The sequence below is a fragment of the Lactuca serriola genome, chromosome 3 (genome assembly GCF_051521515.1).
Source record: "Lactuca serriola cultivar US96UC23 chromosome 3, Lser_US96UC23_V15, whole genome shotgun sequence".
Classification (NCBI taxonomy): domain Eukaryota; kingdom Viridiplantae; phylum Streptophyta; class Magnoliopsida; order Asterales; family Asteraceae; genus Lactuca; species Lactuca serriola.
Genome location: NC_136410.1, coordinates 102,696,655 through 102,713,720, shown reverse-complemented (window position 1 = coordinate 102,713,720; position 17,066 = coordinate 102,696,655).

The following is a 17,066-nucleotide window of genomic DNA, read 5'->3' as shown; positions in this document are numbered from 1 at the left end:
TTAAAGGAAATTAATAATCTAATAAAACAGTATTTATTAATATACAAATTGTATATATATTAAAAATAACATTTATTGATATATAATAATTTAATAAAAATAAAAAGAAGATATATAAAAATGGTCCTTGTTGTTTGGTTAGGGGTAAAATAGTTATTTTAAAGAAGTTAAGTGTCAAACTGTTAAAGTTAACGGACGAGAGACTAAAACCACAAAAAAAACATGTTGAAAATGACCAAATTTACAAGTTTTCAAAAGTTTGTACCTTAACCACATAAAATAGAAAACCATAGGGACATTTTTGGAATTTTCTCTTACAGGTGGGGCTGCTAATTAGAACAACCTTTTGTGATTTTTTAATGACAAAATTGCAAAAATGGTCCCTGTGGTTTGCATTTTTTCAGGAAAAAAGTCCAAACCACGAGTTTTTTGGTTTTGTGGTCCTTTTGGACTGGTTTGTTTGTGAGAATGGTCCCTATACTTAACACCCGTTAAAAAAAATCCGTTAACCCCCTCATGTGCCTTGCACGTGAGGGTATTTCTGTCTTTTTACTTACAGTGTCAACACTTCCTTCTACCTTTTATCCCTCATTTACAATCCCAAACACCCGTCAACTCCCCACCTCCCTCCTTCTTCCTTCTGCTCCATTAAACCTGCAAAAAAAAAGTCGTTATCGAAAGAACCTAATCGAAGCAAAAGGAGACAAGGTCATACTTTAAAGTCGAAATGGTGTACGTAATGTGGCAGATCAGACCAAAAAATGAAGTTGTCGACGTATCATCCTTATATGGTAAGTTGCTCTGTTTTCTTAAACATTCCTATTTTTCATTTTACCCTTGATTTATACTAAAATCCGCCAAATTTTGACTTTGTTATCATGTACAATTTTGACTTGTAGCGGGTGCACCCACATGGTTTAGTATTAAGCTTCATCATAGTGGGAAGTTTACTAAGTTACCTGACATAAAGTATATTGGAGGTGAAGTGCGTTATGTTGATTATGTGGACATAGATGAGTTTTCTGTACATGAACTTGATGCCATAATGCTTGACCTAGGTTACCCAGACCCACGGATGATTGAATTGAGTGTTGAATCCCCAGTGATATACTACCATTTCAGGATACCCAATGGTGACTTTCAATTTGGTCTTAGAGCTTTAGGGAATGATCAGGATGTTATCAATCTTTCTAAATTTATTCAAAATAACAAGTTGATTGAAGTGTACACAGAACATGGGAAGACAAATCTACTCACATACTTCATGTCTCCAAATGCAAAGGGTAAAGTTGTCATTGAGGAATTACCAGAAAATGATGATCAAGGGGCTAAATATGAGGCTGAAGTTCATGTAGAATCTCCATTGAGAAATATGAACCATGTCAATGATGAACCAATTGGTGAGTACATGTCTTTGATTCTTTTTGGGAGTAAAACTGATGCATTCTCTCCAGAGTATAGAAGGGGTAGAGTTGGGAATTCAAAAAGAGAGGAAGGTTCTTGTAGCAAGAGGCTTAATTTAGAGGATATCGATGATTTAAAAGAGAAGGAAAACACTAATGAGGGTGTTAAGGAGGTTCATGAGGCTGCAACTGTTGTTGAAGGATGCTACAATCCATTTACTTCAAATATTGCTAATGTAGGGGATGAGATGATTGGGGTTCATGATAATGACCATATTGATGGATGCTACAACACCCCACCCATTAATGATGATGAACAATATAATGAACTTTTTGACAACCTTATGGAAAATTTAAATGGAAGTGATGAGTATGTTGAAGAGTATGAAGGGGATGTTGAATCTGAAGAGAGTGATGAAGAGTATGAAAAGGATGAAGGTGATGATCATGATGGGAAACAATCAGAAAATGAAGATAAAGTGGATGACATAATGGATGAGGAGAACAATATAGAAGATGTTGATGTGGACATGGCAGACTTCTTTCTAAATGTTGAAAGTGATGTTGAAGGAGCATGTATTAATGATGGTCATGAACCTGAAGATATGGAAGTGATCAACAATGAGGAGTTCGAATCATTGGATGAAGGATCAGACCAAGACAGAGAAAGAAGAGCTCTCATAAGAAATTTGGGAAAAGAAAAAAGGTGCAGCCTTGGGTCAGTACATATACAGTCATTCTCAGTGGGGCAAAAGTTTAAAAGTAAAAAAGAATTAAAGGAGTTAATTGATGTGCACGCACTAGAAACAAGAAGGAATCTATTCTTTAAAAAAAATGACAGTCAAAGGCTTAGGGCACAGTGCAGAGGAGTTGTACCTGTCATCAATAAAGGTCAAGTGGGGACTAAACCTACCACTTCAAAAAGCAAGGGCAAAGAAGTAAAGACACAAAAAGAAACATGTGGTTGGTATATACATGCATCTAGGTCAAACCCCGAATCTGATTGGTTTATAAGGACCTTAAACCAAACTCATACATGCTTACAAACAAGAAAACTCAGAGCTTGTACTGCTTCTTTAATCTGCAAGAAAATCATAGATCAAGTTGAGGCAGATCCGAAGATTCCTTTGAGAGCCATACAAGATCACTTTCAAAAGACCTACCAGGTGGGTATTTCAATGGATAAGGTGTTTAGGGCAAAAGATATGGCAAGAAAGCATGTAACTGGGGACTACACAAAACAGTTTGAGTTGTTGAGGGACTATGCTCTTGAACTTCAAGCTACAAACCCAGACACAACAGTCAAAATAGATGTGTGTCCTAATGGCAACCCTGCATCCCCAACAAGGCAGTTTAGAAGGATTTATGTATGCTTGGGTCCACTGAAAAAAGGTTTCAAAGCATGTCTTAGAGACTTAGTAGGTTTGGATGGTGCCTTCATGAAAGGCCCATTCCCTGGTCAGGTTCTTATAGCAGTTGGTCTAGATTCCAACAATGGAATTTATCCCTTAGCCTATGCAATTGTTGAGTCTGAAAACACAGCTAGCTGGAAGTGGTTTTTAGAAAACCTTGGGGATGACTTGGAGCTTGGGAGCAACTCAAACTATACTTTCATAAGTGACAGGCAAAAGGTAAATTAAAACTCATCAATTGATCATTTAGATTGTGTTTTTTTACCAAGAAATTAATTCTAATTATTGTATGTTGAGTCATGTAGGGATTACAAATTGCAGTTGATCAATTGTTTCCCAATGCTGAGCATAGGTATTGTATTAGACATATTCATGACAATATGAGAAAGAAGTGGGGGCAAACTGAGTACAGGGACCATTTATGGAGGTGTGCATCAGCAACCACCATTCCTGAGTTTGAACATTTGATGAAAGAGTTTAGTGAGTATGATAAGGAGGCATGTCAATGGTTGAAGCAAATTCCTCCTGTACATTGGGCAAGGAGTCATTTCTCAGGTAATTGTATATGTTTGCATATGGTAAAGATTATGTGTTTCAGTTATTTATCAGCATTAATTGTATGTTATTGTAATGTGCAGGAAGAGCTGTTTCTGATGTGTTGATTTCAAACATGTGTGAAGTGTTTAATGGGAAGATAGAGAAAGGCAGGGACAAACCTGTAATTTCATGTTTAGAGTTCATTAGGGAGTATCTAATGAAGAGGATATGCAATGTCATGAAGGCAATGAAGAAGGCTAAAGGTCCACTAACACCTACAGCAACAGACATCCTAGATGCAAGGAAAAAAGGTGCTTCACAATATATTGCTAGGTGGAATGGGGCAAACAAGTATCAAGTCACTGCAGCATTGCAAGATCAACATGTGGTGGATGTTAGGAACCAAACCTGTACTTGCAGAAAGTGGGAATTAATGGGAATACCTTGCAGGCATGCAATTGCAACTCTGAATGAAATGAGCAAAGACCCTGAGGCTGAGCTTGACATTTACAAGTGGGTACACAAGGTGTATTGGCTAGAGACATGGCAAAAAGCTTATTCATTTAAGGTGGAACCAATTAAAGGGAGACCCATGTGGCCTAAAAGTAATTGTCCAACAAAGCTAATCCCTCCTCCACATCACACTCAGGTGGGAAGGCCTAAGAAAAAAAGAAGACAAAGTGAGGGTGAAAGGTTAAGCAAAAGGCAGAAGGCAAGTGAAGGTGATGGAGTCAATGAGATGCAAAGAGAAAATTCCCAAAGGCCAAGAAATGATGGAGTGCAGAAGCTATCAAGGAAACATGTTAGTGTTACTTGTAGCAAATGCAAGAATAAAGGACACAACTCTAGGACCTGTAAAGGGCAAGGAGGGAATCAATCTAAGAAGTGATTATGGTTATTTGTTGTGGTGCAATGACTCTTTAGTTTCTTGTTGTTAAAAACTGTTTGTTTTTGAAAACTTTAGTTATGGTTTGATGATGTGGTTATGTATGGTGCACAGACACTTGTATGCTTAACTTGGTAATGGTTTTTGGTTCCACTCATGTGGTTAATGGAATGTTCATTTTGGTAAATTTATGACATGTATTTTGGTAATGTACTTTTGTTACATTTTGGTTCTATTTATGTGCTTATATCTGACAACTGATACACATTTTGAACACAACTGATACACATTTTGGAATTCATTACAAACATGATGAAGTCAAATTACAACAAAATTATACCATTTTTACCCTGCATCACTTGATCAACAAAAATCCCCACATTTGCCTAACCCTATCCCTTACATAGACCAAGTACTAAAGATAACAATCACAAACATAAACCAACTTGCACATAAATACATCTTCAGCTTGAAACCTTCATCCTTCAATGCATCACACCTTGCCTCCAACATGTTGTTCCTGCTCAAAAGTCCATTGCACTGTTCCTGTAACATGTTGATACTTCTTACCAGCCCATTACATCTTTCCTCCAATGTATTTATGTTTCTTAGAAGACCAGGTATGATGGTTTTACTCCTAGCACAAATAGGTGGGTCAACCCACCCGATAAACCCACAAACAGAATCCTTAGTAGGGCAAGCATAAAACCTCCTGCCGGGATTCAGTGGTGTCCAAGACGTTTTCACCAAAGCAAGCTTTCCACAAAAACAAACCACCATTGTTCGATTGCAAGTCAGGAAAGGAGAAATGGAAGAGAATAGTCGTTGGGGAAGAACAGTTAAGAACGTTGGGGAAGAAGATTTGTTGGGGAAGAAGCTGGGAAAAGAAAACGATATATAAAGGATGTTTTATTTTTCCATATGCAAAAATGGTCCCTATAAGTAAAAGGACAGAAATACCCTCACGTGCAAGGCACATGAGGGGGTTAACAGATTTTTTTTAACGGGTGTTAAGTATAGGGACCATTCTCACAAACAAACCAGTCCAAAAGGACCACAAAACCAAAAAACTCGTGGTTTGGACTTTTTTCCTGAAAAAATGCAAACCACAGGGACCATTTTTGCAATTTTGTCTTTTATAATTACAACCAAACATTTTTGTGGTTTTACATATATGATACGTTCATCAGACTATTTGGAATTTGATATTATTTATGTTTGTTATTGTCAAAAAGAACATTATGACAATATTAAAGGTAAGTTGTTATATGTAAAAAAAATCAATTAGAATATGTTGCAAATAGAATTTAAAAAACAAATAATATTTTTTATAAACCGTTCCATAGTTTTCTATATGATTTGCAATATCAAATAATTTAGATAACCATCATTGATTTCATATTAGGATTCCTTAATCTAATTTTTTTCAATTTTATACATTTTTATATAAAATATAATGAGTGAATGTAATATTTTTAAATGTATCACTTCATATTTTTTTAGTCCCTTAATTCTTAAACATTAATATTTTGACTAACCATGAAAAATGATTATAATCTTTATCTATTAAAATTTGATTATCATATAAAATTCGAAGTCGTTTTACATCTCTTAAAATCTTAATTAAAATTAAGTTGAGCAACAAAAATGTATCGTTGTCTCACCTATAAGCAACGAATCAATTACATAGTCATAAAAAACATACATAAATGCATAAAAACCGGTCCAAATTAACAAATGAGTATGTTTGATTTGGATATTGATTTTAGAGTTTATAAAATGCTGGTTTCTAATAAGGATACTAGAAAATTAAACCGAAATACTTCATTTTCAAAGCTTGAAATAACGTTTTTATATATAAGTTTATACACATTCTTGATAAACCATTTTAAATAAAAGTGAAAGATCACAAAATATAACTTAACTTTAATAAGTGAAGTAATCAACGGATACACTTTTTTGTTGGCTAAGTTATTTTATAAGTTATGACCATAAGCTAGCTATCAATGTCTTGTAAGCTGATTTTGGGTTTCTAATTATTAACATTAATTTGCTAAACATAATCTTCTATATATTTAGTTTTCCAGTATTTGAAACATGTACGCATAGAAACAGAAAAGATAATAACAAATGTGAAAATTAACCATAAAACTTATAATGAGAAATCTGTGAACCTGCAAATTGGACAGACTCTATTCTTCCGCAACCATTTCTTGATACACTTTGGATGATACTCATGTCTGCATTCCAGTGCTCCGATCAACTCACCTCCTTTGTATTCTTCTTGACAAATCACGCAAATCTCTCCATCTCCTTCACCTCCTTCTCTTTCTTCTCTTGCTTCTTTTTCTTCTTCTGATTTGTAGTTCTCCTCTTCCTCTTCCTCTTCCTCTTCATCTTCTTCTTCTTCTGTTTGATCATCATCATTATCATCATCATCATCATCATCATCATCATCATAGTTGTCGTCATCGTCTTCTTCATGATCATGATCATCATCTTCTTGACGAGACTCTAGCAGGACTATAAACTTGGCAATATTAATAGGCTGTTGATCATCGACCCCTTGTGATCCATCCACGAATCTAGCAGTGGTTACTGATCCGTGATTGGTTGTAAATTCCATTGAAAGAGTTGTATAAGCAGGTCCGCCATCAGACATCACAGAGCAGACGTCTCCAGAGTCATGAATCATTAGTGCTTGAGTTGGAGACGGGTTGAGGACCATTATTTTATACACATCCTCACCAGGTTGTGCGTTGACGATGAAGTAGTGTCGGGAAGCTGGGACTATAATCCCGTATGAAGACATAGTTGCAGCCATAGTACGAGTAATTGCCAACTTCTCAATAGACACAAGGTATCGTACGTACTCTAGAAGAAGAAACTCTCAAACCTAAATTTGATCAATCCATCATATGATGTGAGCTAGTTATTTATAGTCGCGGATTAGTACTGGATTTGTAGTTGCTTGTACGGCAAGTGATAAATCTTTCCTTGTATAAATCTTATCTTTATTAAAATCTAACAATGGCTGGATTTTATTGGATTTTAAATTCAAATCCCTTTTAAATCTTTTAAATAGTACAAACCAAACCACCTGATAGTTTTGCACAAGTTTGATTTCTTTTAGATTATTGCTAGCTGTTAAATCTTACTATTAATTAGTTAAGGAATTCGAGTTTGTATCCACTTTATTGGATATTACATGAACTACTCTTTATAATTTGGTTTATATATCCGTCTACCCACGCTCCATGAAAGTGAAATGAGTTCCTGATTTTAATCAACTATCCTCGACAAAATAAGTGGCTTCAAATTGATTCTAGTAGAAGAAAAATATATAAAATGTACATTTTTGTTTTAAAGCATATTATTAGAAAACCATTTGACACTTTTTTTTGTGGAAAACTATTATCTTATTTTTTCCTACTGCCAGGCGGTATCCAAAAAGCAAGACCATTAACTTAAATGCAGCGTGAGGGCAATATGGATAGTCTTGGGCAAAAATAGACATGTTCACTCCTGTCTACAGGCAGTGTTTTGTGTAGATGCAGGACGTCTTCGACACAAAACATCTACAAGATTTTAATTTTTAGCTTTTATAAAAACTTTCATTCGACATTAGATGCTACAAGTTTTTAGCTTTAAACAAAAGCTCTAAATTTAAAAGTTATTTTAAGTAACGCTTAACAAAAAGATCTTTTATATTTTTCAAATTGACTTAAATTGCAGTTTTCTAAATAATGTTTCTATTTAATATTTTACAGAAGACGCATGTAACATGTTCAAAAGGTTTTCAACTAATTTTGCCGAATATTTATACACAAATAAAAACTACATCTTTTAGTTTGAAAGTACCTGCTAAGAATTTTCCGCTACTATGCTACCAATTTCAACTAGTTTTGTTGAACACACCCTTAGACATCATATGTGATTGTTATATGTATTTTATATTTCATTTATGAAGCCTATACATAGTGACAACATGGTCTCATTTAAAGTGTGTTCGAGAAAAGTAGTTGAAAGATGAAAGTTATAGCATTTATTTGTAGAAAATTGTTCGGTACAATTAGCTGAAAACTTTTAAAATATATAAAACTACATAGAATGACATATGTAAAAGCTAAAATTTAAACATGATGACGAAAAAATAAATCTAAATTACAATTATAAAATTTAGAAATGTTCCATAACTTTGTTCCATTACAAATCAGAACTCATATGAAAATGTAATAGGTCTAATAATAAAACTATCTATATCGAGCATTCCATATTATAGTTGCAATATCATTACAATGTAACGCCCCGTTTCTGGTATGTTATTTAATATTATTATTTATTCAAGTTTCAAGAGGAACTCGACGAGTCAGTAGCTCGACTCGTCGAGTAGAGACGGGATTTCGAGCACGTTTAAGTTGACGACTCGGCGAGTCCATATCCTGGACTCGGCGAGTCCATCAGTCTGAATGAAACCCTAAATCCCCAGGTTTGTATCCTATTTAAACGACCTTTTGGACATTCAGTAGCCTCCCTCACCCACAGAAGAGCCTCACAAGAAAACCCTAGCCACCCTTATTATTTTGGTGTGTTTTTCTCACTTGCTGAAGTTGTGGTCCATTTGTGGAATAGAGGAAGAGGAGAGAAGAGGATGAATCAAGGGAGAAACAGTTAGATCCGAGTTTGTGGTGGTATCACAATCTTCTTTGAGGTATCAAGCTCAAACCTTTGTCATTCCTTGATTAGATCTCTCGTTTGGCTTGTTTTTATTATTTTTGGCTTGGTAGTAACATTGAAAGCATGTGTTGCCTAGTAGCCTTCATATCTATATATGTTTGAGCTTCAGAAGCTCATATCTTCTGCCTTTATGGAACCCTTTTCGCATGAACACCCTATATCTATGCCTTTAGTGCATTTTGAGCCTTTAAACCCGTATTGATGCATATCTACACGTAAAGTTGGAAACTTTACGTGCTAATCAAGCTTTAGGAACCCAGATCTGTAAGTTGCATGCACCGGTTTTGAGCAGAATCATCGGAGTAGTGTTGCATCTAACCGACTCGGCGAGTTGTTTTTCAGACTCGGCGAGTCGAGTCGCGAGTACCCGATTTCTTCCCTTTTATGTGTCATGCCGAGTGGAACCAATGATCTTTAGGTGGACTCAGTGAGTCGGAGGTCGGACTTATTCATGAAGGGACTCAACGAGTCCAAGGCAATCTTCATGCCTCAAGAACAAACTCGACGACTTGTTCATACAACTCGGCGAGTCACAGTCAGAGTGTTCATGTGTTGAAGGAGGACTCGACGAGTTGTTCATACAACTCGGCGAGTCGGATGCAGATTGACTGAGTGTTAGTATCGAAGAGGAACTCGTCGAGTCTATGCCAAACTCGACGAGTAGTAGCGAGTAGAAGCAAGAAAGTGAGAGTAAGGACTCGACGAGTTGATGACCCAACTCGACGAGTCAGGTCAACTGAATGTTGACTTTGACCAATAGGTTGACTTTGTCCGGGGGTAAAATAGACATTTTACCCTCAGTGTGATTATCAGTATTTGATTGAGGGTACTTATGGAAATTGTAGCCAGTGTGAAACCGGAGCCGCAACAGACAGATTCCGGAGCAGTTCTTTCAGCAGCTAGACTACGAGGTGAGTTTCCTTCCAGTAGGAACGAGTCTACGGCCACAATGCCGGCCCGATTGGCTAGCAGTAGTTTCCAGACTTCGGTCCGACGCAGCAGATAGGGTGTTTGATGCCTTCGTGTCTCAGGACAGGATTTATGTGTTATGTGTTCCTGGCTACGGCCTGATGCAGTATGCAATATATGTGTTTATGATGATACGTGTTATGCTAGTTGATATGTGTTTATGCTATACTATGATAAGTTAGTTCTAGACTTCGGTCCGATGCAGTCAGTTCTGGACTTCGGTCCGATGCAGCTAGTTCCGGACACCGGTCCGATGCAGGGGACAAGGTCTCAGTCAGTTCCGGACTTCGGTCCGATGCAGTGGGCAAGGCCCAGTATGTGTTTATATGTTATTGTATGGTATGTGGTAGTTTGGGGGAGCTCACTAAGCTTCATGCTTACAGTTTCAGTTTTGGTTTCAGGTACTTCCGCAAGTAAAGGGAAAAGCTCGGGATGATGGCATCGCACACACCACAACTTCAATCTTTATCTTGGGAGTTTGTTTTGATTCATAGTTTGATTTGATACAGTTGTTTCACGTATGCCATTTTATTATGAGTCGAGATATTTGGCGTATGGTTTTTATGATATGACGATCAGTATATGATTTTTATTATTGTTAAAACAAAATTTTTTTACAAGTTGGTATCAGAGCCTTGGTTTGAGGGATTCAGATACACTCTTTGGTGCGTCTGAACTCAAACTAACGAAATGGTAAAAGGTTTTAAAAGAAAAACATTTTTTTGAAAAGAACTTAGAAAGAAAAGAGTTTTGATAAAGAGAAAAGGGTGTGGTGGATGCGATCAGCCGAGCTCAAGTAAGTACTCCCAAATTACCCATACAAGTTTAAGATTTTCATTTTCAGTTTCAGTTTCAGTAGAACAACATGCTAGTATAGGACTAAGGATCTAGTAGGATGCCTTATGTGCCTGCTTTATGTGTTTCAGCCTTCTGAGAATTGCATGCTAGAAATTTAGTATAGGACTAAGGATCTAGTACAGTTTCTCATTATGAGGATAGAATTGTTTGAGTAGTTTTCCGTGTCCAAATGTTGTTTTCTTCGTGCTCTGTAGGACTCTGAGTGATGGGAGTTAGCCATTAGGTGAATATGTCACATCACATGTGAACAGGGTTGAATAATCTCTGAGTGTTGGATTTGTCCTTGCTGCACAGCTCTTGTCTGAGTCTAACTGTTGTGGGCACGAGTCTTTTACTCAAAGGATTATCTGAGCCTCACCACATGTGATGATATTCAGGTAATGGTTAATTGGCATTACAAGGAGGCCTTCAGTAGCTGATGATTGGTTGGGTTGAGTCTGAGATTTCCCTAGGGTAAGCCTAGGATGAGAGCAGTAGAGATCAGCAGCGGTAGTAGTGGCTAGGTGGAGTCGAGGCAGTTCTTGAGGAAAGTACAAATAGATGTGGAAGGTAGTAGGGGCCCATACTACTGGAAGCAGAGGATCCATAATTGAATCGAGGAAGGTTGAGATGAGACCGAAAAGCCAATAGTAGTAATGGTCCCTCGAGTCATATCAGTGTTCTGACGTTTATTGTGATATGTTTTCAGAATGGTGGTTTTACGTCCTAGACCAGCAGGCGGTAGTTCAGGTGGTGGAGAGGGATCCAGATAAGGCTCAGGAGCCGAACAGCTAGATGAGCAGACTAGAGAGTTCTTCACTTTAGAGGTTACTCGTATCATTCTTGAGCAGACTCCAGCAATCTTTGGTTCGATCAAGGAGGGTATATTAGAGTTGATGGAGGAGAAGCTAGGCACATTTCGTGTTGAGGTGGCGGCCATGATGGGGTCGCGCACGCTTACTTTCAGGGAGTTCTGGGCATGTAGATCTGCAGATTACCACGGGGCGCGGGACCCCATAGCGAGTATTAGATGGTTGGCGGACGTGGCCAATGCTTTCCGCACGAGCAGGTGTCCCGAGGGGGACAAGGTCAGGTTGGTGTCCTGTCTTCTGAAGGACAGGGCACGGGATTGGTGGGAGGAGGTTGGTCACGCCATCGGGAGTGACACAGCTTTGGATGCCATGACCTGGGCGGACTTTACCACTAGGTTCAGAGCCGAGTTTGCACCCGTCATTGATGTGCAACAGTTAGCACGAGAGTTCCCGGATTTGACCCAGACTACCGAGACAGTGGCGGAGATTACTGCCAAATTCAGAGAGAGGGCGCTTCTCGTTTCTCAGTACGCAACTGATGAGTAAATGAAGAAGGCCCGCTATCATGAGATGTTGCGGAGTGATATCCGCCAGTTTGTGAGCCGGTCTAGTTGTAAAACGCTGGATGACATGATTTCCAAGGCTCGAGAGAGAGATATTGACCTAGAGATGGAGAGGAAGAGGAAGCCGGAGGCGGCTTCGGGTACAGGGGGTTCTGGAAAAAAGCACAAGGTTTTAGATCACAGATCCAGGAGTCAGCAGAGCCACAGTAGATGTGGCAAGTGTGGGAGATTGCACGACGGAGTGTGCAAGCCAAGGAGTTCCGGCTACTACAAGTGCGGCCGGACTGGGCATATGAGCAAGGACTGTACAACCACTACCACCGCCATTGTGGCGTCAGATCTGATTTGCTTTCAGTGCAATCAGAGAGGACATAAAAAGTCCTAGAGTCCGAGTTTAGCAGCTACAGGGAAGGTGTTAGCACCTGCCCCCTGCTACTTTGAGGATTACAGATGGCCGTCAGGGCCGAGCTGAGACGCCAGGAGCGAAGAGTAGAGCTTTCCACAGCAGAGGAGGCGCGAGCGACTCCTGACGTGGTGACGGGTATGTATTTCTCCCTTATCCCTGCATTTATTATTGATTGTTTCTGATGGTTATATGTTTTATATAGGGTCGTTCTAAGTGAACGGCATTTCAGCTACATTATTGTTTGATTCGGGGGCTACCCAATCATTTGTCTCTCTTGCGCATAGCAAGAGGTTTAGCAGAGCTCCAGGGGAGCTAGATTGTCCACTTGAGGTTGAGATAGCAGCTGATAGGACTGTTAGGGTTGCAAGGGTACACAAAGGATGTTCTCTACAGTTATTCGATGAGCAGTTTTCGGTGGACTTAGTCCCTATTCCCCTGCGAGGGAATAAGGTTATAGTAGGCATGGATTGGCTGAGCCCCAATGGGGCGGTGATAGATTGTGAGCTGCAGTTAGTGAGGGTTCACACTCCCAGTGGGGGAGAGTTAGTGATTCATGGCGAGAGGCCACAGTGCGGATCAATTATGTGTTCAGCGGCGAGAACGAGGCGTTATTTTCAGCAGGGTTGCGTCGGTTATGTTGCCTATGTTTTAGATGCCTTGGAGAAGGGCAAGACGACATTTAATGATGTTCCGGTAGTGCGAGACTAACCGGATGTATTTCCAGAGGATTTTCCTGGAATACCTCCTGAGAGGCAGGTCGAGTTCGGGATTGACCTAATCCCTGGTGCGGCTCCGATAGCCAAAGCACCGTATCGGTTGGCTCCTCCAGAGATGCAGGAGTTATCTACGCAGCTGCAAGAGCTGCTAGACATGGGTTTTATCAGGCCGAGTAGTTCGCCCTGGGGTGCACCGATTTTGTTTGTAAAGAAAAAGGACGGGTCGCATCGTATGTGTATAGATTACCGGGAGCTGAATAAGTTAACGGTGAAGAACCGTTACCCACTTCTGAGGATAGATGATTTGTTTGATCAGCTGCAGGGAGCGTCTTGGTTTTCCAAGATCGATTTACGCTCCGGGTATCATCAGATGCGAGTCAGAGGCGAGGATGTGCAGAAGACTGCTTTCAAGACTAGGTATGGTCATTATGAGTTCGTGGTGATGCCATTTGGGCTCACCAACGCCCCAGCCACGTTCATGGATCTCATGAACCGCGTGTGCAGGCCGATGCTGGATCGGTCTGTGATAGTATTTATCGATGACATCTTGGTTTATTCCAAGACACAGAAGCAGCACGAGGAGCACTTGAGGGAGGTGCTGGAGATCTTGAGGAGGGAGAAACTTTTCGCGAAGTTCTCCAAGTGCGAGTTCTGGCTGCGTGAGGTGCAGTTCCTCGGACACCTCGTCAATCAGAAGGGTATTTTGGTGGATCCGGCCAAGATAAAGGATGTAATGCAGTGGAAGGTCCCGAAGTCTCCATCCGAGATTCGGAGCTTCCTAGGTTTGGAAGGGTATTATAGGAGATTCATCCAGGAGTTCTCCAAGATAGCAGTACTGGTCACCCGACTGACCAAAAAGTCGGTGGCGTTTCGATGGGGGCATGAGCAGCAGGCTACATTTGACACCTTCAGACAGAGATTGTGCGAAGCACCGATTCATACCCTACCGGAGGGAATAGAAGATTTTGTAGTCTACTGTGATGCCTCGATCATAGGTATGGGAGCAATGCTGATGCAGCGAGGCCATGTGATAGCTTACGCCTCGACACAGTTGAAGCCTCACGAGGCTAACTATCCTACGCATGACTTAGAGCTGGGGGCAGTGATGTTTGCCCTCAAGATTTAGAGACACTACCTCTATGGGGTCCGTTGTACCATTTACACGGATCACAAGAGCTTGAGGTACCTCATGGATTAGCCGAATCTGAATATGAGGCAGAGGCGATGGCTAGATGTGTTGAAGGATTACGACTGTGAGATCCTTTATCACCCAGGGAAGGCCAACGTAGTGGCCGACACCCTGAGCCGCAAGGCAGCAGCGGCCTCGATCCAAGATATTTGTTTGAGGATGACAGTGATTACTCCATTGTTGGAGCAAATCAAAGAGGTGCAGGCCGAGGGCCTCAAGGAGGAGAGGCAGAAGTGTGAGAGGATTATGGGCCGAGTAGCTTCTTTTGACTACGACAGCCGATGATTGTTGACCCTTCATAGGAGAGTATGGGTACCGTACTGGGGTGGAGTACGACAGGTGTTGATGGACGAGGCCCATAAGTCTCGATTTTCCATCCATCCAGGGGCAACGAAGATGTATAGGGATCTTCGACCCAACCATTGGTGGCCCTGCATGAAGCGGGATGTCGCCTGGTATGTGGAAAGATGCCTGACCTGCAGGAAGGTTAAGGGGGAGCACCAGAGGCCTCACGGAAAGATGCAACCGTTGGACATTCCAGTGTGGAAATGGGAGGATATCACTATGGATTTTATCACTAAGCTTCCCAGAACCACACGTAGAGTGGATTCGATTTGGGTTATAGTGGATCGGTTGACGAAGAGTGCTCATTTTATACCGATCCAGGAGAGCATATCGCTGAGAAGCTAGCCGATATATATGTGCGAGAGGTTGTGGCACAGCATGTAGTGCCGGTATCAATGGTGTCAGACAGAGATGTCCGTTTTACTTCTAGATTCTTGAAGCGGTTTCACGACGAGATGGGTACTCATCTCCATTTCAACACCGCTTTCCACCCTCAGACGGACGGGTAGAGCGAGAGGACGATTCAGACTCTTGAGGACATGCTCCGGGCATGCGTCCTAGATTTCGGTGGGAGTTGGGATACGTATTTTCCATTAGTAGAATTTTTGTATATCAACAGTTATCATGCGAGTATTGACCGCCCTCCTTTCGAGATGCTTTATGGGAGGAAGTGCAGGATCCCGATTTGTTGGGGTGAGGTCGGTCAGCACGTCATTGGGAGCACCGAGGTGGTGCTCAAGACGACAGAGTTGATCCAGCAGGTTCCTTGTAGACTGCAGACTGCACAGAGTCGGCAGAAGAGTTACACTGACAAGAGGCGTTCACACTTGGAGTTTCAGGTGGGCGACATGGTCCTCCTGAAGGTATCACCCTGGAAGGGTGTCATCAGGTTTTAGAAGAGGGGCAAGCTGGGCCACAGGTTCATCGGTCCTTTTAGGGTTTTGGCCCGGGTGGGTCGGGTCGCTTACCGGTTGGATCTTCTGGCAGAGCTTAGCCAGATCCACAACACTTTCCATGTTTCCCAGTTGCGGAAGTGTTTAGTGGATGAGTCAGCAGTCGTACCCTTAGAGGACATTCAGGTTGACGGCAGCCATAATTATATTGAGAGACCAGTTGCGATCTTGGATCGAAAGACGAAGACCTTGAGGAACAAGGTGGTTCAGTTGGTAAAGGTGCAGTGGCAGCACCGGAAGGGATCTGAATGGATGTGGGAGGCAGAGGAAGAGATGAGGGAGCACTACCCAAAGTTTTTCCCAAACACCGTAGTAGCAGACCTCGAGGACGAAGTCTGAGACAAGTGGGGGAGAGTTGTAACGCCCCATTTTTGGTATGTTCTTTAATATTATTATTTATTCAAGTTTCAAGAGGAACTCGACGAGTCAGTAGCTCGACTCGTCGAGTAGAGACGGGATTTCGAGCACGTTTAAGTTGGCGACTCGGCGAGTCCATATCCTGGACTCGGCGAGTCCATCAGTCTGAATGAAACCCTAAATCCCCAGGTTTGTATCCTATTTAAACGACCTTTTGGACATTCAGTAGCCTCCCTCACCCACAGAAGAGCCTCACAAGAAAACCCTAGCCACCCTTATTATTTTGGTGTGTTTTTCTCACTTGCTGAAGTTGTGGTCCATTTGTGGAATAGAGGAAGAGGAGAGAAGAGGATGAATCAAGGGAGAAGCAGTTAGATCCGAGTTTGTGGTGGTATCACAATCTTCTTTGAGGTATCAAGCTCAAACCTTTGTCATTCCTTGATTAGATCTCTCGTTTGGCTTGTTTTTATTATTTTTGGCTTGGTAGTAACATTGAAAGCATGTGTTGCGTAGTAGCCTTTAGATCTATATATGTTTGAGCTTCAGAAGCTCAGATCTTCTGCCTTTATGGAACCCTTTTCGCATGAACACCCTATATCTATGCCTTTAGTGCATTTTGAGCCTTTAAACCCGTATTGATGCATATCTACACGTAAAGTTGGAAACTTTACGTGCTAATCAAGCTTTAGGAACCCAGATCTGTAAGTTGCATGCACCGGTTTTGAGCAGAATCATCGGAGTAGTGTTGCATCTAACCGACTCGGCGAGTTGTTTTTCAGACTCGGCGAGTCGAGTCGCGAGTACCCGATTTCTTCCCTTTTATGTGTCATGCCGAGTGGAACCAATGATCTTTAGGTGGACTCAGTGAGTCGGAGGTCGGACTTATTCATGAAGGGACTCAGCGAGTCCAAGGCAATCTTCATGCCTCAAGAACAAACTCGACG